Raw genomic sequence first — 24560 nt, forward strand, 5'->3', positions numbered from 1 at the left:
TGAGAGACTCAGGGCATCTGAGTCTTGGGGTCCCCCAGGGAAGGTTTTGGGGAGACCAGAGTGAGCCAGGCACTGAAATTCCTGGCTGGTGGCAGCACTATCAGATCTAAGCTGGTAATTAAGCTTGGAGGTTTCATGCTAGCATCTAATTTTCTGAACTCTAAGGTTCAGATCTGAGTAGGAAAGCTATGACAAAAGTGCATCCCAGGTTAGAGGGCAGGGGTGCCACAGTTACTCACTAGTCTAGATTGTACCCTGGGTATGTCACAGATCCCCAAATACATCCCAGTCTCAGGGGATGGTGTCGCAGGGTATCAGGCTGCAGAGGATAAAGGGGGGAGGAACTCGCTCCATTTCGGAGACTGCGGCCCCTCACCTTCTGGGCAGTGAGGCCTAGTGGCCAGAGTCTCTGGCGCTGCCCTCGCCCACAGGGCAACCAGGCCTAGCAGACCAAGTCTCTGGAGCCACCCTCGCCCACAGTGAGTGTTCAACCCTTGCTGGGCCAGTGTGGGATTGATACATCCAGTCACAAATGGCCACTGAACATTCTGTTGCTGTTAACTCATTAAAAGCTTAAGATGGAAATCTCTTTTTCTATCCCATTTACATGACACTTCAGATCTGCAGTCAGGGTGCCATGTACCTCACCTGTCACAGAATTATTCATCAGTCCAAGATTACATTTGAAAGGAATGTTTCTAGACCTTCTGGTTTTGGGAAAAAAATAGGATGAGCCCAAGTCTGCAAGCAGCATGGGACAATAGTTCTGAGTTGGGACATGTCACATCTTTCACATCATGGGGTGTTCAGTTTGTCATTTTGAAGTATCAGTTTCAATACCAACATGAATTGTCTCACTATTGACTATTTTAACAGAAGCATGCAGTTGATGTGGTTACTCTAGAATCATAGATTATCAGGGTTGGAAGGGACCTCAGGAGGTCATCTAGTCCAACTCCCTGCTCAAAGCAGGACCAATCCCCAGACAGATTTTTGCCCCAGATCCCTAAATGGCCCCCTCAAGGATTAAGCTCACAACCCTGGGTTTAGCAGGCCAATTCTCAAACCACTGAGTTACCCGCCACCTTAAACAACCTCCTTCTGTGCCATCCTACATGTGAAAAGCCCCCATGCGCCCGCCTCCTACTCATCTGGCCAAATCTCCAAATTCACCCCATGACTTCTGTGATACAGTTATTCATTGTCAACAACAACAACAAAAAAGTCTTTGGCATACAGACCACTGAAAATGTTTCCTAGTGACAAAAATGATCTCCTTTCTTCATCTCCTGACTTCTACCTCCCATAACCTCATGATTTTTCTACCCCAGCAAGTCCTTGCAGGCTCCATTGAACTTGAACCTGACTGTACAATTTCCTTTTTCCCCCTACTGGCTAAGTCATTGCAGCTCACCCAAGGACTCTGAGATGTCATGAAGGGCTGCTGCCAATTAAACATTTGCTAGGACAGCAGGCTCTTCAGATTAGAGTTTGCTGCTCCCCTTACCCACCAAGGAGTCTCTGCCAGACATGCAAGCAGGATTTAATTATCTGAACAACAGGAGTGATTCGTAAATGTCCAAAGATGAAGAGTATGTTTGTTATAATGTAAGGACCTGCTCTGAAAGTTCAGCAGTGTCTCTCAGTGTCAGGCACTCATCCCAACACCCATTATTTTCCTTGGCGCTCACCTGCCTGTATCTCCGAGAGCACTGAGGTAGAACGGTGGCACCTCTTCACTAGCTAGGCAGGATCCTTAACAAGGCTACTTGGCATTTCTACAGCAGCCTCTGAATCAAGCAATGGAATACATTAATTACATGGAAGGGGAGAAAGAAGCAAATTAAGAGCAGTTCTGGCTAACAACCCTATGGGCATACAGAATAATAAACACTATATGGGGATATACCTATCTCATAGAACTGGAAAGGACCCTGAAAGATCACTGAGTCCAGCCAACTGCCTTCACTAGCAGGACCAAGTACTGATTTTGCCCCAGATTCCTAAGTGGCCCCCTCAAGGATTGAGCTCACAATCCTGGGTTTAAGCAGGCTAATGCTCAAACCACTGAGCTATCCCTCCCTTGCTATCACAGTTTCCCTGGAAAAACCTGTCTTCTAGAACTCCTTTGTCAGAAGGTGCTGTACATGCCCACATGAGGGCAGGCTATGACTCCTATTACTTATCTAACATTTTAATTCCTCCAGTTCCTTTTCCCTATAATGGAGTTCTCTGTTTTAAAACAGTTATTTAATTAACCTGATCATCCCTCCTTTAAGAACACTACAGCTGACATACAAGCCCACAGAAGCAAGAACGTTCTGAGATGAGGATAGCATAATCTTAGGCTGTAGGTACAGAAGGCTGCTGGGCAATATTATACTCCCTCTGCAGTATGTCTTTAAATTGTAGTATATTTTGTCATCCACAGGAAATGAACAGTCTCACTAGATGATGATATGATGCCATTGTAATAAATGATTTACAGGAACGCTCTTCAGGGAACTTCAGATCACTGTAAAACGGTGTTTGAAATTTCCCAGAAAAACAGAATCATGTGAAATCTGAGAACAGTTTCCAAGGCTCAGTCCCTTCTGAAGTCTGAGTGACAGTTCATTGGCTTCCCTAGGCAGGAAGTTAAACTGTAATGGGTGGGCTGAGAAATGGCAAGTTAGGAATGGAAGAACTGTGATAACATTTTAAGCTTGACATCGCGGGTAGAGATGAGACCCAGTTTGGGAGAAGGGGGAAGTGAGAAACTACTAGAAAAAGACAAAAAAGTAAAGCGTACTCAGTAGGAATAGTGCAGCATCTCTTAAATTGTTTGAGTCTTTTAGGGCAGGGGTTCTCAAACTTTTTCTTTCTGAGCCCCCCCACAACATGCTATAAAAACTTCAGGGCCCAGCAGGGGAGTGGGGGACTCGGTGCTCTGGGTCAGGGTAGGGGGGGCTCAGGCATAGCTGTAGTTTGACTTCTATTGGGGTGGGGCAGGGGCCAGCAGGCTCAAGCCACCTCTACATGGCAGGGTCCAGAGACAGAGCGCCACCTCCCCCCAGACTAACCTCAGCCACCCAGACTGTCTAGATTTGGGGGGAGGGGTGCGCAACCAAAAATTATAACTCAAAGGTGGAGGGCTCAGCTCAAAAAGTTTGAAAACAGCTCAGGGTGCAGGGAGGGGGCTAGCTAGGAGTAGTGTGGCAGCAGAGAGGTAGCTCAGGGAGGGGGTAGCTGGGGCTGTGTGTGGGCAGGGAGATAGCTCAGGGTGCAGGGAGAGGGGAAGCTAGGGGCCATGTGCGGGCACAGGGGTAGCTCAGGGAGTGGGTGGCTAAGGGCTGTGTGTGGGCAGGGGATAGCTCAGGAGGCAGAGAGGGGGTAGCTGGGGGCTGTGTGCAGGCAGAGGGGTAGCTCAGGGTGCAGGGAGGGGGGTAGCTAGGGGCTGTGTGCAGGCAGAGAGGTACCTCAGGGAGGGGGTGGTTGGGGCAGCACAGGGAGCAAATGGGGAGGCTAGGGGCTGCATATAGGTAGGGGGTAGCTAGGGGCTGTGTGGGGGCAGGGGGATAGCTCAGGGACGGGGGGGCCCTGGAGCAGTGAACCGTGGCCAGTGGCCGCCACGATCGGCCAAACCTGCCAACGACGCAGGTAAACAAACTGGCCTGGCCCACCAGGGTGCTTACCCTGGCAAGCTGCGTGCCCAAAGGTTGCTGATCCCTGGTCTAAGCATTAGACCTGGTTTGGGACAGTGTCTCTAATACAAAAGACTGCCCAGGGTGCACTAGCCGTGAGGCTCCCTCCTTAACAGCTGAAATCACTGAGAGCTGTGTTAAGTGGTGGGCCCTGAAGACATCTGGGCAATCAGCCAGCAGGTGGGCTGGTGGAGAGGCACAGCCAGAAGGACAGCTGGCAGAGAGGCGCAGTGAGTTGCCAGCAGGGCAGTTGGTAGAGGGGGTGGTGATCAAGTGCCTGAGCAGTTGAGTAAGCTGCCTCCTCCCCACCCCACAGGAGAGATGTGAACTCTGGGTCTGCAATGACCAAGGACAGCAACTGTGAGTGGGGTGCAGAGAAGGGACAGGCACATTGAAGGGACTTTTGGGTTGCTGGAATCAGAGACATAAAGAATACTGCCCAACTTACTTGGGGGTGGGTCTTTTGCTCATGGTTTATGCTTATAAACCCTGTTTGCAGTGTTCCCCCAAATTAATGCAGAGTTACTTCCCTTTTTTTTTTTTTTTTTTTTGCTATATTTAGAGTCTGTGCTAGCAAGAGGGGAAGTATTGCCTCTTAGAGGCACCCAGGGGGTGGTGTGTAATTTTCCCATGTCATTGGGTAGGGGCTTGAGAGAGTTTTTGTGTTCTGTTTTTTAAAAGAAACACCTAGATACTGAATGCGGCCCTTGTTGCTGCGAACTCTGACTGGCAAAAGGGTTGCACACATTATGTGTATTCAGTAAACACAGTTATTTGGACCCTAGTGAGCCGGCATGGTTCCTTCATGTGATGGTAGTTGTGTAACCAGCAAAAGATACAACACATGGGAAAAGTTCTCTCATTTTTATAAAGTACAGATCCCAGAGTATCACTAAAGGATCCTACCAGCCACAAGGACATTGGGTTTTCAAAGAAAAAGGTCACATACCTAAAATTCTGCATGTGACACACATCTCTTCCTAATTTCTAATCAATCAATTAGATCCTTGAAATTCTCAGGGTGTTCAATCTCCACTACTACTGACTGCCCGCCTCCCCTTCTGTCCTAGCCTACAGTTTCCATGGAATTTAAAGTCACAGCATGCTGATTTCTGTAGACTTGCAGCAATAGTTTTGTCAGTCTATTTTCCAGTGTTACATGGTTTCTATAACGTAGACTTCACCTTGTGCCAATACTAAACCTCTTTCCTATCTATTTGGAATTAGAGCAATAATACAATGGAGTTAAAACGTAACAATTTAAATTTCCACTTTCTGTTTAAGAGCCAATATGTTTTTAATCACAAGACACAAGAAGGAATTCATGAGGAAGGCTATTTTTATGGTTGAAGGGCTGGATTGGGATTGAGGACATCTGGGTTGTGTTCCTGGCTCTGCTGCAGACTTTGAATATGACTGAGCAAGTCATTTCACACCCCTCTGAATTTCACCATCTGAAAACTGGGCACAATACTGACCTCTCTCACAATACTGATGGCCGAAACTTTAATTCATTAACTCACTAAAATGCTGGATGCTTCAGACAGGCACTTTACAAACTCTTCTTGCCTATGTGCTTTAATACCTGCCAATGCTAAAGATTCTTGGTGCAGTGCAGACCAAAGATCACCAGCCAGTTAAGAAGAAAACTACTTTAATGATAACAAATCCACTAGAAACTTTAGCTGGATAATTTACCCCTTGCCCTTCAAATTACTGTTTCTCTACAAAAAAGGAAAAGAGAAAAAACCTACCAACAAAAAATCCCTAAGCAAATTCCACAACATGTAATTTATCACTTCATGAGACTTAAATCTGTGCCTTCATAGTAGCGAGGCCAGTGTGTTAATCAGCTCTGTCACCTTGTTCCAGCATTGCAATGGTTTACAGGCATGCTACTGAATCCCACCTAGATTCCATTTGCTAACACCTTTTGTTAATTGCCAAAAAAGCTGCAGTTCAAAGTCATGTTCATTCAGTAAATTCAGGCCCCCAGAGCCCAGGATAAATCACCTAAGCATCGTGGTTTGATGAGAGCCAGCTCATTAAACATACTAAAGATGTGTGGTGTGCAGCACTTTCTAACCTGCTTAGTTTGTTTTAAAACCAACAAACAAGGAAGAAGGGGGGGGAACCCATCAGGGCAGCCTCAAGAAAATGCTTTTAATCCCTGACTAGTGGAGCCCTTGGTGACTCTTACAAATTAAACCCCAATGTTTTTTTCTGGAGGAAAAAAAAACCCCATAACCTGCTTCTGGATAAATTCTAACCCTGGCATAGGAGCTAGCACAAGATCAAGATAACAAGTGAGTCTCACTTAAGTCCCTATTGGTAAATGGGACTTAAGTGGTGCCCAGACCCTGTGCTAATTCCCCTGACTGGGCCAAATTTCACCCTCTGTGCACTCTGGTGGGACAACTTGGGGTGTCCTCCTACTCTCTATGGGCACATCTACATTGCAAAAAAAACACTACCACAAACCAGCCTGTGACAGTGAGTCTCATTGCTGGCCTACAGACTTGAGCTTGTGGGGCTCATGCTACAGGGTTAAAAACAACAGAGTAAATGTTACTGCTCAGATTCCAAGACCAACCCCCTCTCCAGGTTTCAGAGCTTGAGCACAAACCTGCTAATTTTAGCCCCAAAGTGGGAGCATGAGTCTTTATTTTGTTTATTTTTTGGCAGTGCAGACCTACCCTAAAAAACTCATAGGCTAGACAAAATCCTGCCTTCAAATGCTTCTTCAAAATCCACTAGTTGCACCTGGCTTTCTATTGCTGACCTCCAATCCTGTGCTATCTGCTCCTGTCATCTCGTCCCACTTCATTCTCAGCTCAAAAGACATTAGAGCGTGTAAGATCCATTTGTAATACAAGATAAAAGTAGTAAAGATAATGGGGGTTAACACTCATCCCTCCCTTTGCTGGCCCCTCCCACCTGTAATCTTCATTCTGTTTGTCTTGCATTGGTTCTGCTCTCATAGGGCTGTGATTCTCGCTCTGTAAAGAGCCCTGCAAAGTTATGGTACTATAAATTGAATAAATAAATAACATGAACAGCAAAATCTGTTCCTAGGAGTTGCTACTGAATAATCATTAATTATAGCAACAACCTGAGGAACTACCAAAAGAAAGTAACTTTTCTCGATATACCATTGGCTCTTTCACAGTGACACTACAAATCTGTATTTGAGACTGATTCATTGGGTCTCATTCTCTCCTCTTACACCAGTGTAAATCAGAAATAACTAGCTCAACTGACAAAAATGGAGTTACAGCTGCATAAAATGATGAGAGGAGAATCAGGTCCAGTGTTTCTACCATAGACCTGAGCTGGGGGTGTAACATTATGGGCATTCAAAATTACAACTGACAGACACACATAGTATATAATTAGATCACTGATCTTTAAAGTGAAATAACAGCCTTCGGTTTCAGTGGTAGTCGTGTTAGTCTGTATCAGCAAACAGAAAAATGAAGAGTCCTTGTGGCACCTTAGAGACTAACAAATTTATCTGGGCATAAGCTTTCATGGGCTAGAACCCACTTCATTAGATGTATGAAGTAAAAGATACAGGAGCAGGTATAAATACATGAAAGGATGAGGGTTGCTTCACCAAGTGTTAGGTCAGTCTAACCAGATAAAACAATTGGGGAAATCAGGCCTCATCTGATGGTATCTAGTTTGCAAATTAATTCGTTCTGCAGCTTCACATTGGAGTCTGTTTTTGAAGATTTTTTTGTTGAAGAATTGCCACTTTTAGGTCTGTTGAGTGACCAGAGAGATTGAAGCGTTCTCCTACTGGTTTTTGAATGTTATTCCTAATGTTAGATTTGTATCCATTTATTCTGTGTACAGACAGTCCGGTTTGGCCAATGTACATGGCAGAAGGGCATTGCTGGCACATAATGGCATGAGGTTAGGCTTGAAAAAGAGCGGGAGTGGTTGGGTCCTTACGAAAACTTAATATCCTCAATACTAATTTCTCTCTACTGTGGCCACGTCTACACTACGGGATAATATCGAATTAGCTAAAATCGGTTTTATAAAACTGATATTATAAATTCGATTTCATGCGGCCACACTAGGCACAGTAATTCGGCGTTGTGCGTCCATGGTGCGAGGCTAACGTCGATTTCTGATGTGTTGCATTGTGGGTAGCTCTTCCGTAGCTATCCCATAGTTCCCGCAGTCTCCCCCGCCCCTTGGAATTCTGGGTTGTTTTTTTTTTTTCGAATCATTATTGTTGCGGGTGGTTCTGGGTAAATGTCATCAGTCATTCTTCCTCTGGAAAACATCAGCTGACAATCCTTTCCGCACTGTTTTCCCTGGATCTCCTGGCAGATGCCATAGCACGCAAGCCATGGAGCCCGTTCCAGCTTTTTTTCCGGCACCGTATGTGTACTGGAGCGCGGAGGAGAGGCGATAACTTCCAGCGCTACAGCAGCAGCATTCACTGCTTTGCGATAGCAGAGATGGTTACCGGTCGTTCTTGTACCATTACTCGCGGAAAAAACTGGCAATGAAGCATGACGTTATCTTCCCCCCTTGTACTGTCCGCTGCTAGTCATGAGCTGCTCCCTGGCTGAAATCGCCGGGGGCGCAACGCAAAAGCAAAATTGGATGATCACTGGGACCTGAGTCAATCCCTCTCTTATGGTTTCTAAAAATAGAGTCAGTCCTGCCTAAGAATAAGGGGCAAGTGTATTATAGGACAGGTATTTCAGAGCAAGCTGCTCCGTGTCAGTACTTTACAGTGGGGTGCCTGCAACAACCCACTGTTGCTTCCCGTCCTCCCCAACTTCCTGGCTACCGTGGCAGTGTTCCCCCCCCCCCATTTGTGTCATGAGTTATAAAGAATGCAGGGATAAGAAACAGAGACTTGTTAGTGAGATAAATGAGGGGAGGCAGGCCCCCGGGGCTATGACAGTCCAGGCCATACGAATCTTTCCTTTACCAGAGAAGGAGGGGGCGAGAAGCTAGCCCCCAGTTGCTATGATGCAAGCAGTTACAGCCGTTCTGTACCAATCTACTGGGGGAGTAACTGGGAGTCACTTCCCATTTCTACCCAGGCGCCCCGCGGCCAGCTCACTGGGCAGCCAGGAGCACTCACAGGGCTTGATGGTGACAAGGATATCAGTTCTATTGTACGTCTACCACGGGGGGGGAGAGGAGCAGAAATACTCTCTTCACTGCTGCAGCATCTGCGTCTACCACAGCATTCAGTACACACTAGGGTGACATGAAAGAAGTCAGAAATGAGTTTTTCTCCTTTTCTTTTCACGTGTGTTGGGGGGGACTGAGGAGCTATTCCCTGAACCACGCAGACACTTGGTTTAACCTACAGACATTGGGCGCTCAGCCAAGAATGCAATATTTTCAGAGCTGCTTGTGATGTGGGATAGCTGGAGTCCTCGTACCCCCTCCAGTCCATGCATGCGTCCATTTAGTCTCTGGCTTCCCGTACGCTTGTCACGCAGCGCTGTGTATCCTGGAATTTTTTTTCAAACGCTTTGGCATTTGCGTGTTCTGTAACGGAGCCTCTAATAGACAGATTTGCTCCCCATACAGCGATCAGATCGTAATCTCCCCAATACGGTCCCATGCTGCGAGCTCTTTGGTTGGATGGAGAACTGCAATCGCCACCCGTGCGATCAGAGCTCCACGCTGGGCAAACAGGAAATGTATTCAAAAGTTCGTGGGGCGTTTCCTCTTACCTGCCGCGCATCCGAGTTCAGATTGCTGTCCAGACCGGTCAGTGTTTCTGCACTGTGGGATACCGCCCGGAGGCCAATAACGTCGATGATTCGTCCAACTAACCATATCCGAATGTTATATTGAATTTAGCGCTACTTCCTCTCGTCGGGGTGGAGTACAGAAATCGATTTAAAGAGCCCTTTATATCGATATGAAGGGCGTTGTAGTGTGGACGGGTACAGCGTTAAATCGATTTAACGCTCTTTAGATCGATTTAAACGCGTAGTATAGACCAGGCCTGTTACTCACATCTTGCCAACTGTCTGTAACGGGCCACTCTCTTACCACTTCAAAAGTTATTTTTCCTCCCTTGGTATCCTGCTCTTAATTCTTTTATCCCATTAGACTGACCTAACACTTGGTAAAGCTTCCTTTCATGTATTTATACCTGCTTCTGTATCTTTTACTTCCCACATCTGATGAAGTGGGTTCTAGCCCAAAAACTTATGCCCAAATAAATCTGTTAGTCTAAGGTGGAACCAGGATGACTTTTTTTTGGTTTGGTTTGGTTTGGTTTTTTGGGGGGTGGGTGGGGGTGGGCTTTTTAAAAAAAAAAACAAAAAAAAAAAAACACACAAAACAGCCACTGGTATTTCAAAACAGCCATGATCTTTATATTAGGGCTTGTCTACACTGGCAATTGGCAGTGCCTTCTCGCTCAGGGGTGCGAAAAAACCCTGGTAGCTACGACCCTCGTGGAGGTGGGGTTTTTTTTTAGAGAGCTGGGAGAGAGCTCTCTCTCAGCGCCCTGCAGTGACACACAAGCCGCATTAAAGCACTGCCAGTGTAGCCTAGCCCTTAGTCTCTATCCCATAGACAGAAGATACTTCTATCTTCCTTTCTTACAACAGAGTTTGTGGGAATGGAACTTGCACTCTTTACTTAGACTACACTCTCAGAGGAGTAGAATCAAACCCATTTTTCTGTTCCCATTGTCTTATTTCAAATACTTTTGGATTTAATTTTGCTATAAATCCTTCCACAGTTCCTTACCATCCTCCTTTGTTTTGACTGCCAAATAATGTTGCCACCTTAATGAGCTATCGTCCAACTTACTAGTACAATATTTTGAATAATTCTTAATGGAGAATCCCTACAAATTGATATTGACATACTGAACGATCTTCCTTCCTCCCCAGGGCTGAGTGTACAGGAGTGAAAAGAAAAGTTAAGTACAAAAATCTATTTTCTGCAGCACTTAACGCTTAACCCTGCTGCAGCTGAAATGCATAGACCCAAATGTTTAGTAGCTATCGAGTTAAAATGCTGAAAGAGCCCATGTTCCACCACCAAGAGTTGAGACTGTCTGTTACCCAGGAATAGAATGATGCTTTACGGCACGTGGTTTGGTCCTCACCATGGCTGGCTCACTGGCAGTGGAAGTAAAACTGTGGCGGAAACAGAATGAAGAAGAAAAAAAGTGGGCTTTTGTCATGTTAAGAAAATGTGTTTTTCTGTCAAATGATACACTGAATAAATTCCATTCTGCCTCTGTAAGGAAAAGTTGGAAGTGTTCAAAATGAACAACTAATTACAAACCTCAGATCAGTGCACACTACAAGGTTCTCCTCCATAGATGCTGAATGGAGTGTATCTTGTGGCTGATATGGATAATAAATTACCTTATTGCAAGGATGGTGAGATTCCTTTTCCCTAAAAAGCACTAACAGAAGAGCACACAGAGTCACTGCAAAAGCTGATGTATGTATGAGACATGTAATTACTTCACTCTTACAGGAAATTACTGTAATGTTCTGGCTGAGATTCTGTGAGCTCAAAGTTTGACAGCTAGTGTGACAAAAAAGTTTTGCTGCAGTTTCTGGGTAAAGATTCACAAAATATCTCTGTAGTTCTATAGATGCCCAAACCAGAATCCCTAACCCTACTGAGAGGATAAAAACCAAAAAACCTCTTCAACTGACAGTAAGAAAGCCAAATGTTTCTGGTAATAAATGAGGCCATGAGAGTTAAAGCAAAAAAAATCCCAAATCTAAATTTAATAGTGGGATTATGTCATGGAAAAATTACATAGTGCAAAGAGATTCTTCCTGCCACAATGCCCTCTTAAATTTACAGAAGTACTCCTTTGCCCTTCTAGAGTGTCTTTTTATCAAAGGCTCTCTAATGGCTAAAAAATGGCAGTGGAGGGAGGAAGCACAAACAGATCCAAGCAAGGGACTGCAGAACATAGACAGTGTTTTGCTTCCACATCTGCTTTAAGTAACACAATTATTTAAATATAAGTCAGAAATCAAAGACTGTCACACTCTAGCAAGGAAATAATGTGGAACAGTCCCAAGTGCTGCTGCATTTCTTCTGCAGTACTCCTACAATGCTGCTATATTAATCTGTTGATCTTTCCCTCTTCTACTTCAGGGTGCAGGAATAGGACTTGCTTGTTCTTTGCGCTCTGGGCCACATTATTCCTGTTTAAACTTAATTTAAGTCACTAGTGTTACACAAGAGACTAATCTGGCCTATTATATATATTTTCAACTCCTACAGTGATACACACAGGACATGTAACTACCAAAAAAAGGTGTGTTCTTAACTCAAGTTAAAATAGCAGTGAAGACATGGCAAACGTTTTTTGTTTTTTTTTTTTAACTTGGGTTAGCAGTTCCCGTTAAAAGCAAAGTTGCATCTCTTCACTTCTATTTTAACTCAAATTAGCTAACCTCAATCCAGAACACACCCTTTGTTTGCAATGAAGACATACCCTTTGATGACGTTAACAGTAGCCAAAGCAACTGTTGGCTCACAATGGCTGCATGGAGTAATGATATTAAACAGCTGGTGAAATTCATCCCTATGCAGAATGTCAGCTCAAGGGTGAATCTCACACTTTATCTGCTCAAAGCTCTGCAAAAGCATTTATTTAAAGTTAATTCACTGCCAACACCTTGATCAGTAAGAAGCTGACTTTGTGTTCTAGTTTCAAAGTGAAAATTCTCAAAGGTCAAGGTCAAAGTCTTGCGGAAGATGTATATGGGTTAAAATATTACTCTGGAACAAAGCTGGAATACATTTAGGGCAATTTTTTCTTCTTTTCTGCAGCAATTAGTGGTGCTGCATAATATTTCCTGAGATGTCTGCAAGATGAAAAGGTAAGAGATCCTTTTTCTTCTTTGTATCTATTTATGTGGGACAGTGAGATTCTGGGGGAAAGTTACAGATAGTATTAAAATTTGTAGGATTTCATTATGTTGCAGCCTGCAGGTTTATTTGTTGGGAATTTGTGACCAGAATTCTTTTTTGCAGCATGGAAGGTAAAATCTTCTAGATCAGTCCTGCAAAAATTGTATCTAAATAAATTGGACAGATGTCTAAGTCTATTAGTCCCCAGGTGCTTAGGAAATCTCTGCTTATTATAGGCTACCTTACCTTAGAGAAACCTTTTTGCATAGCAAGGGAATAAAATTTATTCTGCTGGAAACAGAAGAGCTTTCAACTCACTGTAAAAAGGCTTCAAAATATTGTTCCAATAAGAACAGCTATGCTGGGGCAGACCCATGGTCCATTTATGCCAGTATCCTGTCCTATCCAACAATGGCTAGTGACAGGATCCTAATTACTACAGAGTGATTCATCCCTTGTTGACCATCCTAGATTCTAGCAGTCAGGGCTTATGGACTGTTCTCCGTTACCTTCCTGCCCAAGAAGAAAGACTGTTGAAAGTACCTGAAGAGACAAAGGAACTGATCTGAGGGAAAGACAAGGGCTGAGTCCAGACTAAGACAAGACTCTACTCTGTAAGGAGAAACACCTGGAACTCTAAGCTACAGAAACTCTGCAACTTGCCTAAAACAAGATTTAGGGTGAGAAATTATTTATTGAAACCAGCCCTTTTAAAATCTTTAGCTTAGTATGTGTTTTGTTGTTTTGGGTGTACTTTCCAGAGGGTAGCTGCACTTGAGTGCTGGGCGATTTCCTAGCTGAGTCTTTTCACGCACAGAGTCTGCTAACAGCTCTCTGATTCTACAGCCAGTGCGTCCCTACCTGTGTGTGCTCTCCGTCAGAAGCCAGAGAGCCTAATTCAGCAAAACAGGGAGAGGGAGTCCAGGCTAGTGGAGCTGGCAAGCTCAGTGAAATCCCAGTACACCAGATGCCATCCCAGAATGGGGGGGGCCAATCTGTCACAAACCTATCTTCCACCTAATTCTTTTTTGAAACCAGTTATACTTATACCTTCACAACATCCCCTGGCAATGAGTTCCATAAGTTGATTGTGCGTTGACTGCCTCCTACTCCATGACAGGAGGAATTCCTGGCTCCTCCATCTGTCCCCTGACAACAAACAGTACATGTTCTTACTGATGGTCTGAGATTGGTAGTGGTTGCCTTTATTATTTCAGGTATCTTTAAAAGGATACAAACAGCAAATACTTAAATCCTTAAATATTTAGGACCATCAAATGAGTCCAATGATAAGAGAACTGGCAGAGAGCTAGCACGATCTTCTTTTGCATACTTTTAAGTGTAGAGGAGCTGCATAAGGACTATTATGCAATCTAAATTGCTTAAGGCGGCCTTAAGACTTTTTGGTCTCCTTCTGTAGAGGGGCAAATTTCATCCTTTGACTGTTGGTGGCAACCTGGAATGGTGTTTAATATGCTCCTGTCCCTTACTGAGATAAAATGGGTTAATTTCTCACCTGGGCCACCTTGAAAATGAAGCCCAAGTTTCTTCATGTGATTCCTTTGACAGAATCACATTCAACAGATTACCAAACACCCTATTGCTGTACCAAGTACAAGAACAGAATGCGGCTCTTCATATGTTTGTTTTCATTGCACTGCACCTATTTCCATTCTCAAAAATCAAGTTGTGTAGAATTTGATAATCCCAGAATTGTCCAAACGTGTGTGTGTGTGTTTTTTTAACTGCAGAGAGATTGTGCTTAATAAATACTTCGCTTCATTAGTGTTGTCCTATTGCAGACTAAACTATCACGCTGGGGCTGTGGGTCCATTTTTACCTATTCAAGGCACCGTGCACAAGCAGCATAATACAGGCTGTAGGAATTCAGTCATAGGTCTGTCACAAATAAAGAAGACACCCCAGTGATATCAGGTATTTAAACTTGTGCCTAATTTTAAGCAGTCAGTATTTCCACTGAAGTTAATAGAACTACCCAGGTATTAATTAGGCATGTGTGTAAGTATTTTAGTGAATGCAGAGCCCAGAAAGGACAGAAGATGGGAGCAGGACACCTCTGAGGTGCCATGGATTAGCATGCTCTCCCTGCCACCTCTGGAGATTTGAGTCAAAATCCAATCTTGGATAAGAAGTGAAAATGAATCGCGCACTCCTTACCTAAAACCTCTGTGTGCACATCAGTGTCACTGCACCACTTGTAAAAAAGGTTTCTTTGCTAAAGAGAAGCTCAGTGTGCACATTAGGATGATGATCCATTAACAGAGCTGCGTGCTGGTGTAAGAATAGAAAAGGAAATGGAGGCTGCCTGTTCAGGAGTTCAGAAATCAAACAGCCATTATGAAAAGTACTTGTTGCTAGCTGTAGTGATTATCATCACTGGAAAACTGCAGATGAAGAGATAAGCATGACGACGTGTAGGGAAGGAGAGTTTAGACATCCCTTTTCCTCCATAATACATCTGTAGTTTTGCATTTCCCTTTTCAACTGTAAGCTCTTTGGAACAGGGACTGTATCTCTGCCCGTAGAACACCCAAGCACATTTTGGATGTTACTGTACTATAAAGAACAATCTTACTGTTGAGCTGTCAGAGGGTGGAGATAGATGGCAGGAGAGAGATCACTTGATCATTGCCTATTAGATTCACTCCCCCTGGGGCACCTAGCATTGGCCACTGTTGGCAGACAGGATGCTGGGCCGGATGGACCCTTGGTCTGAGTCAGTATGACCATTCTTGTGTTCTTTAAAAAAAATTAAAATATCTGCTTACATTTTATTGTTTGTATAATGAAGGCACTGAAATGCTAAAACAATCCCCTATGAAGACAGAAGAATTAGCTGCTCATCTTATGAATTAGAGGCTGTTTTAATTACATCTGGTATATGCTCATTATCTTTCCAGTACACTTGAACAGCATTATGTGAGCCTATCTGCACTTTACACAGATGTGAGCACATGAGGGTGCTGCTGTATTTTATTCAGTAGACTAGTGTGAGTTTGCTCTTTCCCTTTTTATATTAACTATAATAATGAGAATACATCTGGCACAAAGGAATTGGGGTAGAAAGTCTTTAATGAGGTTTTACAAGGATTATTGATCAACTTGCAGAGGTAAAACATCTTTATTTGTCCAGTGACAAAGTTCTTGTCTGTCTGAAAAAAACACTCTTTCACAGCTGCCCAGACATCTCAGCATATGTTATGGATATTCACTTACATTTTCTAAACAGCAGCTAGGTCAGGCTATTCTGATTCATGCACATCCATAGTAATAGCACATACCAAATTAGAGACAGATTGCTGAGAATTTAAAATAGATGCATTTGAATAATAATTGGTTAGAATTGTATTTTTATAACATACTATAATATATATTGTTATAATATAACATGGATCATTTTCATAAAAAAAGTAGCCAACGCGGTTATTAAACAAAACTCTACAATCACTGTCAAGAGAGCCACCATGGACCAATGCAGCATGCATGGAATTAAGTCAGGCACTGATGAATTCTAACCCACTGACGCACACTGTGGCCAGGGGCAAGCCACAACATCTCAGTTCCCCAACCATTACATGGGGACAGCAACACGTGGATACCTCTCCTAACAGGAAGGCTGTGAAGAAAAATCAGTAAGTGTTTTTGTGAAGTGCTTTGAAGATGTAAAGCACTGTATAAATGCCAAGTATTATTTGTCAGCCTCTTTACCATGGAGTGTGGTGGATTCTCTTTCACTCTCAATTTCTAAATCAAGATTGCATGTTTTTCTAAAAGATCTGCTCTAGGCATTATGTTGGGGAAGTTCTATGACCAGTGTTATCAAGAAGGTCAGATTAAATCATCATAACGGTCCCTTCTGGCCTTGGGAACAATAAATTATACACCAGTGTACTTCACAAACAAACATTTTGAAGCTGTCTAAATTATGGTGAGGACAGCAGATACCTGGTTTGAGGAACAAACAGCTGCAAATTTATAAAACACACAGCTAAAAAAAATGGATGCAAACTAAGAACAGCACTTTAATTATCAGTTATTTTAGCTTATATTCCTCAAAGACCTGGTTTCTGTTGGGAAAAATATAGAAGTGATCCCAGCATGTTCTTTCAGCCAAGCCTTCTTCAGCTGTTATCCTCCTCAACTGAGCAATCAAGATAGAAACACCCAAGTAGATGACTCTTCAGTATTCTTTCCCCTAAGCTACTGCTGTAACCAACTTTACTCTCAGGAACTCAGTTTACACCAAGTCTGGCTTCAAATAGTGATTTTTTAAATGAAAGGCGTTGTCTCATAGCTGTTAATAGTGGATACAGAATGGCAGCAGCTCTTTTTAAATTGGAAAAATATTACTTGAACATAGCAGATGGATGCAAATATGCAAGATACATATGGATCATTTAGTGTCTGAAAGCATATATAATGGTGTATGCATTCACAGCCTCTGCTTCATGCATGCATGAAATTCACCCCATGCAGAAGGCCTATCCATTTCTTAAGACCTGAAAATACAGCATAACCAAAACTAAAGTGCTGTATTGGTCCTGTTAACTCTGGCAGGCAATGTGAAGTCTGGAGATGAGAGGCAAACACTATGTCTTGCAGGATACAAATGGTGAACACAAGTTTCTTCATATGACTGTTTTAATTTCTTAGAAGTACTCAACCCACCATTATTGATGGCTTGGGTGCATCTGATGTCATTCTCCTCCAATTCCATTACCTGATTTCACAGTCATGGTCTAATACGAGGAAAGACCCTTGCCAGAGCCAGCATCTCCCTGATGACCCCATCAATGTAACTACAAATCAAGAACTCTCAAACTGTGGTCCATGGATCACCTGTAGACTGCATGCCCACCAGAGCACATGGAGTACCATGGGTGTCTGGGGAAAGAAAGCAGTACATGAGAAATATCTTACAAAGTGAGCTGTAGAATGAAAACATTTGTGTTCTACTAATATTTATAGCTGTAAGGTTGTATCAGATGTATTGTACTCAAAACTCTATATGTTGCCTGCTAGACCCCACCATAACCTTGAATACAATAGAGGAGGAGTCTCAAAAAGGCATAGCTCAAGGCTCAAACATCAGGCTCCCTGGAGTCACAGGTTCAAATCCCCCAACAGTGTTGACTTTACTCTTCACTCTTTTAAAGTTGACAAGTGATGATGTTGCAAGCAGTCAGACGAGGACAAATCTTTTGTAGGAGATCTAAAAACCATAGCCTTGTTTGTGCGTTACAAACGTAAAAGATCCTATGGGGCACATTTGTTTTTTTTTAAAGAAGAGCAGAGAGTTTTGCCCAAGTCTTGTCCAGAATTTACTCTCCCCTGTCACTATTGTATGGACTGTGTATTAACTGGTTGCCACCTACTTCCCCAGAGGTATTTACTGGTGCTGTATATAGCTAATAAAGCACTTTGGGAACCAGTGAGTTGAAAGGTATTTATATAAATGTGAGATGTTATTACAGAAGATCAACAAGTGTTTGGTTTGAGACCTATGAAGCAGAAAAATATGAACAGACAATAGCCTCTTAATAATATAAACACTTGTTTCACATTATTAAATTATCATGACATATTAGCTGTACTGCAGTAATTCCTAAAGCTTCCAATCTGGTCGCTGCACAAACACGTAATAAAAAGACAGTTCCTGCTCCACACAGAGAAATTATTTCATGCAATTACTTTGTTCCTTGGAGAACTACTGAATATGTGCGTATACACACTGCATGAATGGTGGGGACAGAATACTCCCTAGTACCTTCTTTAATTCCTTTCACTGTTGCTGTAAAGCGTGCAATTTGTTTTTCGTTAACAACTGTTGTGATAACCAATGGGGGCAGGGGGGGCCACCCATTTCCAGATATTGCTGGTACTGCCTTTTGTTTGTATGCAAAATTTAAATTTGTTTTACTGTGAAGACATGTAATGCTCACTTCATTACCAAAAAGGAGGGGAAAACAGCATGAGCTTCTGATCGCAATGCAGCAAACAGAATCTGAAACAGCATGAATGGCACTGATGCAGTGGGCTCTAAATGAGCTGCTACTGTCAGAAAAAGTACTCTAATGGAAGAGCTCTCTTCAGTCCCATTCGCTTGTTATGAAGTTAAATTGCTTTAGTGCTTGTGTTACTGACACCTCATTTTGTTCTGTCTGTCTGTATTAGGTTGCATTGACTTTATTCTTCCATCCAACACTGACATTCCTCATGCAGTTTTCCTTGCTGCAGAAGGAACGGGCACGGGGTCTGAAGTCCTGGAGCATTTTTCCTTTTGTGCTCACAGATTGCATTACACATATTTCTTACAGTTTTCTTTCCTAGTTCTATAGAACCTGCTACCAGCATAGGTTAGTAAAGAGGTGAGAAATCCACAGCCTGTTGATTTGCTCGGAAGATCACATGAGTGCCAAGTAACTGTCAGCTTCAATAAATGCTCAGCTACACCCCACACAGACCACAGTAGCTTTCTGGGGTGATGCAGTGCATAAAGTTGACCAGCTATCTTAGGAGTCTGTGAAGACTGTAGGAATGGATCAACAGTTTGATTATTCACCTGCACTGTCATGAGCCCATAAAAGTTAAGTGCCTAATGGTTTATCTCTTCAGCCACTCCTAAATGGCAGCTGAGTCCGACTGAAAAAATGTTCCCAGTTCATAAGAAAATAAGAATGGTCACACTGGATCAGATCAATGGTCCACCTAGCCCAGTACCCTGTTACTGGACAGTGGCTGATGCTAGCTGCTTCAGAGGGAATGAACACAACAGGGCAATTATCGAGTGACCCATCCCACTGTCGTTCAGTTCCTTTCATGGAAGTGGATTAATATGGTGCCAAGTATTATTTATTTCACTTTCTTGTAAAAGCTCAGGTAAGCCAGACCAACATCTAGTGTGGTTTGAATTCCATCCCTTCTGTGGCTTCACAACAAACAAGGCATAGGAAACTCTGCTGGATGTGAAGCCTGAGTTTCAACTTCCTGGCTTCCCACATACTGATCCAACTGACCGGACTCTCCCACTCCCTGCTGGGTGCAGAGTATCAAAGCACTTTGCCATGCAGGCTTGCTGCTCCTCCTTCCCTGGCTACACTGTCACTTTGATAACAGCTGGCTCTCCAGGTGGCAATTCTCCCTTTTTCCTGCTTCTCTTCTTATTCACGTCTGGCTTCCTGGGGCCCCATTTAGCCTTTGTGACCTTTCCTGGCCCATTAAGTGATCTCCCTATGGCTTCTCTGTGAGTTGCAGCCACAAGGGGGTGACTTAGGTTATGCTATGGTGACTATATTTGCATAGCTATACTGGCACCATCCTGTAGTAAAGAGACAGTGTATACCAACAGAAGGGGTTTTCGGTCAGTGTAGGAATACCACCTATCTCCCATAGGGCTAGCTTGCCTTTACTATATTAACTGATTTGCTTTTTTTATATTCAGCAGTAACCCATGGAACCTACAGGCCTGTATCCTGCAAGACACTGGCTTCAGCAGTTAGCATGAGACTTGACGCCTATGAACTTTGGCATAAATAGTCCCAATAGTCACCCCCAAGTTTTGGGGAACTGGAAGTAGAGTGTAAGGGGGGGATTTTGTCCCTAATGACACCAACCAACCACAGAAACATGAGTTAACACCAGCTTCTGGGAAGTTTTGGAAAGAACATCCAACCACAAAAGTGCCATGCAACCAATTGACATATATGATAATGAATAATATACTAACCTATAGAAGGACACCTCAACATTAGGAAGGGGAGGAAATACAAATAAGGAAGAGAGAAGCCCCTATTGAATATGTATTAGACACGGTAGCATCAGCCTAATATGTTATAAAAGTGGCATCCCAGGCTGTAGGGGAGAGAGAGAGATGTAGCCCTTGGGAGATGCCAGAATGATGGCCACTGAAGATGAGGCAGGTGACAGGGATGAGGAAGATAATGGCTAACATTTCAGGTTGTTCTGCATGGGATGGTGGGGGTATGGATGTTCAGATGTACTTTCTATATTATCTCTATCTGCCTTAGATAGAGGCCACACACACACACCTCTCTCCAAACAGCAGCACCTACACTTATCAAAGTATTCTTCTGTTGACATAGCTGAGTCTACACTGGGGTTTAGGGTAGCATAACAACATCAGTCAGAGGGGTAGTTTTTTCACACCCTTCACCAATTTAGCTATGTCAACTTACATTTTAACTGTAGACCAAGCCTTAACCCCACATGCTGAAGCAGGTCTGATTCCATCCACTGGGGGCAGCTGTGATTTACACACTAGCTAGCACACACCGTTAGCTCCTGCTTTCTTCCCTATATAGTACCAAGCGGATGACAGTTGCACTGGAGACTGCTGTCCTGACTCCAACTTGCTCCCACGTTGCACAGACCTCTGGGTGTGTGCATTTCCGTAGCTAATCCAGCACCCTGAGGTCTATGGTCAATGAAAGCCATCTGTTTGTATTTAGGCCATGGTACCAGGCTCACCTATTTACGGGGGCTTTTTCCTTGGCAGTATGCAGAGTTGCATTCATGTTGGGTTTGGCGTTAATATCTGTACTGTCAGTCAGTGCGCATAGTTTTCTGTCCATCTGCTTTGACCACCTTTTGATTGAGGCCTTTTTTAATACTGCAATATAAATAAAAACACAGCCTTCTACTCACCTGATCCATCTCCTAAACACAAAACATCCTGGTAACAGACAGAAGTGCAGCATTATATCTGCATCAAATTACAAATTACAACTAAAATTATCAGATTGGAAATAATCCCTCCAGAACTGTACATTTTAGGGGACAGGCCCCGTATGTGTGGGCTGCATGCAGCGGGTGTACTAAAATACTACTGCTGCTGCTAATATATTTTATTTAGATTACAAGGTACGTGCAATTAACTTGAAGGACCAAGCATAAAAATAGAGAAATAAAATAACTCCAATTCCAAATTTTGAAATGATAAAAGCAGAGTTCAGTAAACTGATCTCGTGCCTTGTTCTGTTTGAATCTTTAGGATGCAAATTTGTCGCTCTCTGAATATGCCACTAGGTTTTTTACTTGATTCAAACAAGATTTTGTCCCCAAAATGAGAGAAACAGCTTAGCTACAGGGGATTTTATCATTCTGAAAGAAAAAGATAATTCAGATGGACTATTTCCAATAATACATGGACTAAAAATAGAATAGGCAAAATGAAACTGATGAGAACATAGGGATCTGAATGTTTAGGTTTAATAACTGGGTGCACTGTCCAATAAATCTAGGTTATTGCTATAGCTCTAATTGCACCGAATGTCCCCTAAACATAATTTATTCTTTTTAATTCTTCCTTCTGAAGCTGGCACAGAACAAAAACTCCCTATAGCTACAAGCAAGAGGAACTGACATCTCCAGGATCTGCATGAAACCCTCAGCTCAACTCTTAACCACAGATACTTAAAAACCTACAGAGGAAGAATCAGTGGAAACATAAAAGCAACTGGAGTCATCATCTTATTGGTTAAGGGTTTTGCTGAAGGCAAAGAAATTAATGGATTCCCAATGGATTCTATCCTAAGGTAACACCTTGACCTAGTTAAAAGCACTTTGCAAACACCTAGTGCTAAAAACTGACTGAACAATATTATGACACTGGCTTGAATATGGTGATAAGGAGGAGGGAAGATAAGATGTCTGTTTTGGTGATTGGGAGATCTTTCACTCAAAGGACTAAATCGGTCAATTTCAACTTCTGTAGTAACAAGGAAAAGCCAGGTGGCCGGAAGGTTTCCAAGCAGCCTTGAACCACTGCAGCCTGTGGCTGGGACGCAACAATAAAAAGTCCAGAAAGAAAAATAAAGAACCATAAACTGAAGAGATATCTCCCCCCACCCCCCAAGATGTTTTGCAGGGTTCATTTTTCTCCTTTAAAGTGAATTCAGTGCTGGCAAAAGGCACTGCCCTGACAACCACGGGGTCTTGAGTCTTTGTTGTTTAGTCACTGAACAGGTATAACACGGGCAACTGGAAGACTGGTTTCACACCCACACATCCCTTCAGGGTAATAAGGTACTTCAGTCTCTAGATCAGATTCAGTCCTTTGGGAACTTTGCTTAGGTTGCCAACAGTCTGTTTAATTCAGTATTTCAAATTATGCTGCAACATCGTGCCTCAGAGCACCCTCCAGTAGAGCAATTAACTGTAATAATGGCTTGCTATGATGTATACGCCTACAAGGCCAGAAGGCCAGACACACCTCTGTGCAGAAAGCCAGCACAAGTCCCTGAAGGCATAAATGGGATTCAGGGGTGCATCGGCCTTGGGATGAATTTCATTCGGAAAGCCTATTCTCAAGGGCTTTGCTGCATGCCAGCAGACTCAGCTAGGTCGGAGGAACATCCAAACTCTATGTGACGGGTTTGGCCCTTGAGACAGGCTCAGGACACCAGGTGACAATCTCTGAGCCCATTTTCCCTTACAGCTTGGGACTCCAGAACCCTCTCTTGTTGAGCCAGATACACTAATCTGCTGCAACATAGACCAAGGGTCTGACCCATGCCCCCAAAGCTTCAGACTTAATTGAAAACGGCTTAGCAAGTGCTTCTGTCTCTAGCACTCAGACACAACTCCCAATGAGATCCAAACCCCAAACAAATCTGTTTTACTCTGTATAATGCTTATACAGGGTAAACGCATAAACTGTTCGCCCGTGTAGACGTGCGGACTCACTCCTGCAGCGCCTCCTGCTAGTCTGTTCCGGGAATTAGCTCTCCAGCCTCTGGAGCGCCCTCTGCAGGTCGGTGATCCGCTGCCTCTTGGTCCTCATGTCCCTCCCAGGATCCGGTGCCCTGTTAGCTGGGATGCTGCCCCTGGGCAGTAACCCCTTTCTCTCAGGGTCTCCCCTCTCTGGGAAACCCCCACACATTCTCCCTACCTCATCTCAGTATCAGGCTACTGCCAGTCACCATCTAGCCCCCACACCCTAGGGCAGACTGCGGTATCAGCCTACTCATCACTGGCAAGGTTGGGTTTGGACCTGCTGCCTTTGCCTACCCCAGGCTGCCCTCCACGACCCCCAGTACTTGTTGGCCTTACGCTAGGCTGCAGCCTGGGGCTGCCCAGGCTGGAGCTCCCCAGCTCCTCTGCCTTTCCCCAGCCCTGCTCCACTCATGTACTCTGTCTCTAGCTTCCTGCAGCCAGGCCCATCTCACTCTACAGGCTGAGGGAGACTGCTGAGCTCCTGGTTCCCAGCCTCTTTATACAGGCCAGCTGTGGCATGGCCCAGCTGCAGCCACTTCTCAGTCAGCCCAGCTTAGCAGCTCTCAACCACAACCTTCCCCCAGGGCTATTTTAAGCCCTTCAGGGCAGGAGCAGGGTAAGCACTCTGCTACACACACCCCACCTCAAGATCCCCTCCACCAGGGAGGGAGGTGATTGTTCTACCTGCCCAGTTTTCCCCTCAGCTGGGCCCGCAGGACATCCCGTTCCTGCTGCAGGTGCTCCAGCATGAGGAGCAACCGGCCACCCTCCGGAAGGGTTTGGGTGCCCACGCTAGCCTGCTTATGTCATAAGTAGATAGGTAAGGTAAGGGTTAATTTTCTTTTACTGTAAAGGGTTTACAAAGGGAACCAATCAGGAAACCGGATTTTTAAAAGTAAGGGTGTGTGGTAATATTGCCTCCAGTCCCAGACCTGAACTTTAGCGTCCACAATCTGGTCCTGTCCCAAACCTGGACTTTAGCGTCCAAAATCTGGGGGCTTACCTGAAACTCCCCCAAGCTCACTACCAGCTTGGATATTCTCGCTGCCACCAGATCAGGAATTGATGGGGCCTCATCCCCCCGTTCCTCTCTCTGTATCCCCAACCCTCCCTTTAGTGGACACCCAGATTCCAAATCCTTGGATGCTAAACGCAAGGGGAGAAAACCCTTTCCCCCCTTCCTTCCAGGCTTGCCTCTTGGTCTAGCCTGCGAGTATCAGAAACCGG

General features: G+C 44.0%; 1 protein-coding gene across 3 annotated transcripts in view; it reads right to left on the bottom strand.

Moving 5' to 3' along the window:
- Positions 1 to 24560, bottom strand: part of LOC116819218 (leucine-rich repeat and fibronectin type III domain-containing protein 1-like protein) — a 207251-nt gene that overhangs the window by 134551 nt on the left and 48140 nt on the right. The window contains exon 1 of one of the 3 annotated variants that reach the window (XM_032770768.2): positions 17320 to 17487. The exons of the other annotated variants lie outside the window; for them this stretch is intronic. The gene's annotated coding sequence lies outside the window, so the exon portion shown is untranslated. Of the gene's footprint in view, positions 1 to 17319; positions 17488 to 24560 lie in introns of those variants that run through there. 3 annotated transcript variants of the gene reach the window in all.

This window comes from Chelonoidis abingdonii, chromosome 11 (assembly GCF_003597395.2).
Source record: "Chelonoidis abingdonii isolate Lonesome George chromosome 11, CheloAbing_2.0, whole genome shotgun sequence".
In the NCBI taxonomy this organism is placed as follows: Eukaryota; Metazoa; Chordata; order Testudines; family Testudinidae; genus Chelonoidis; species Chelonoidis abingdonii.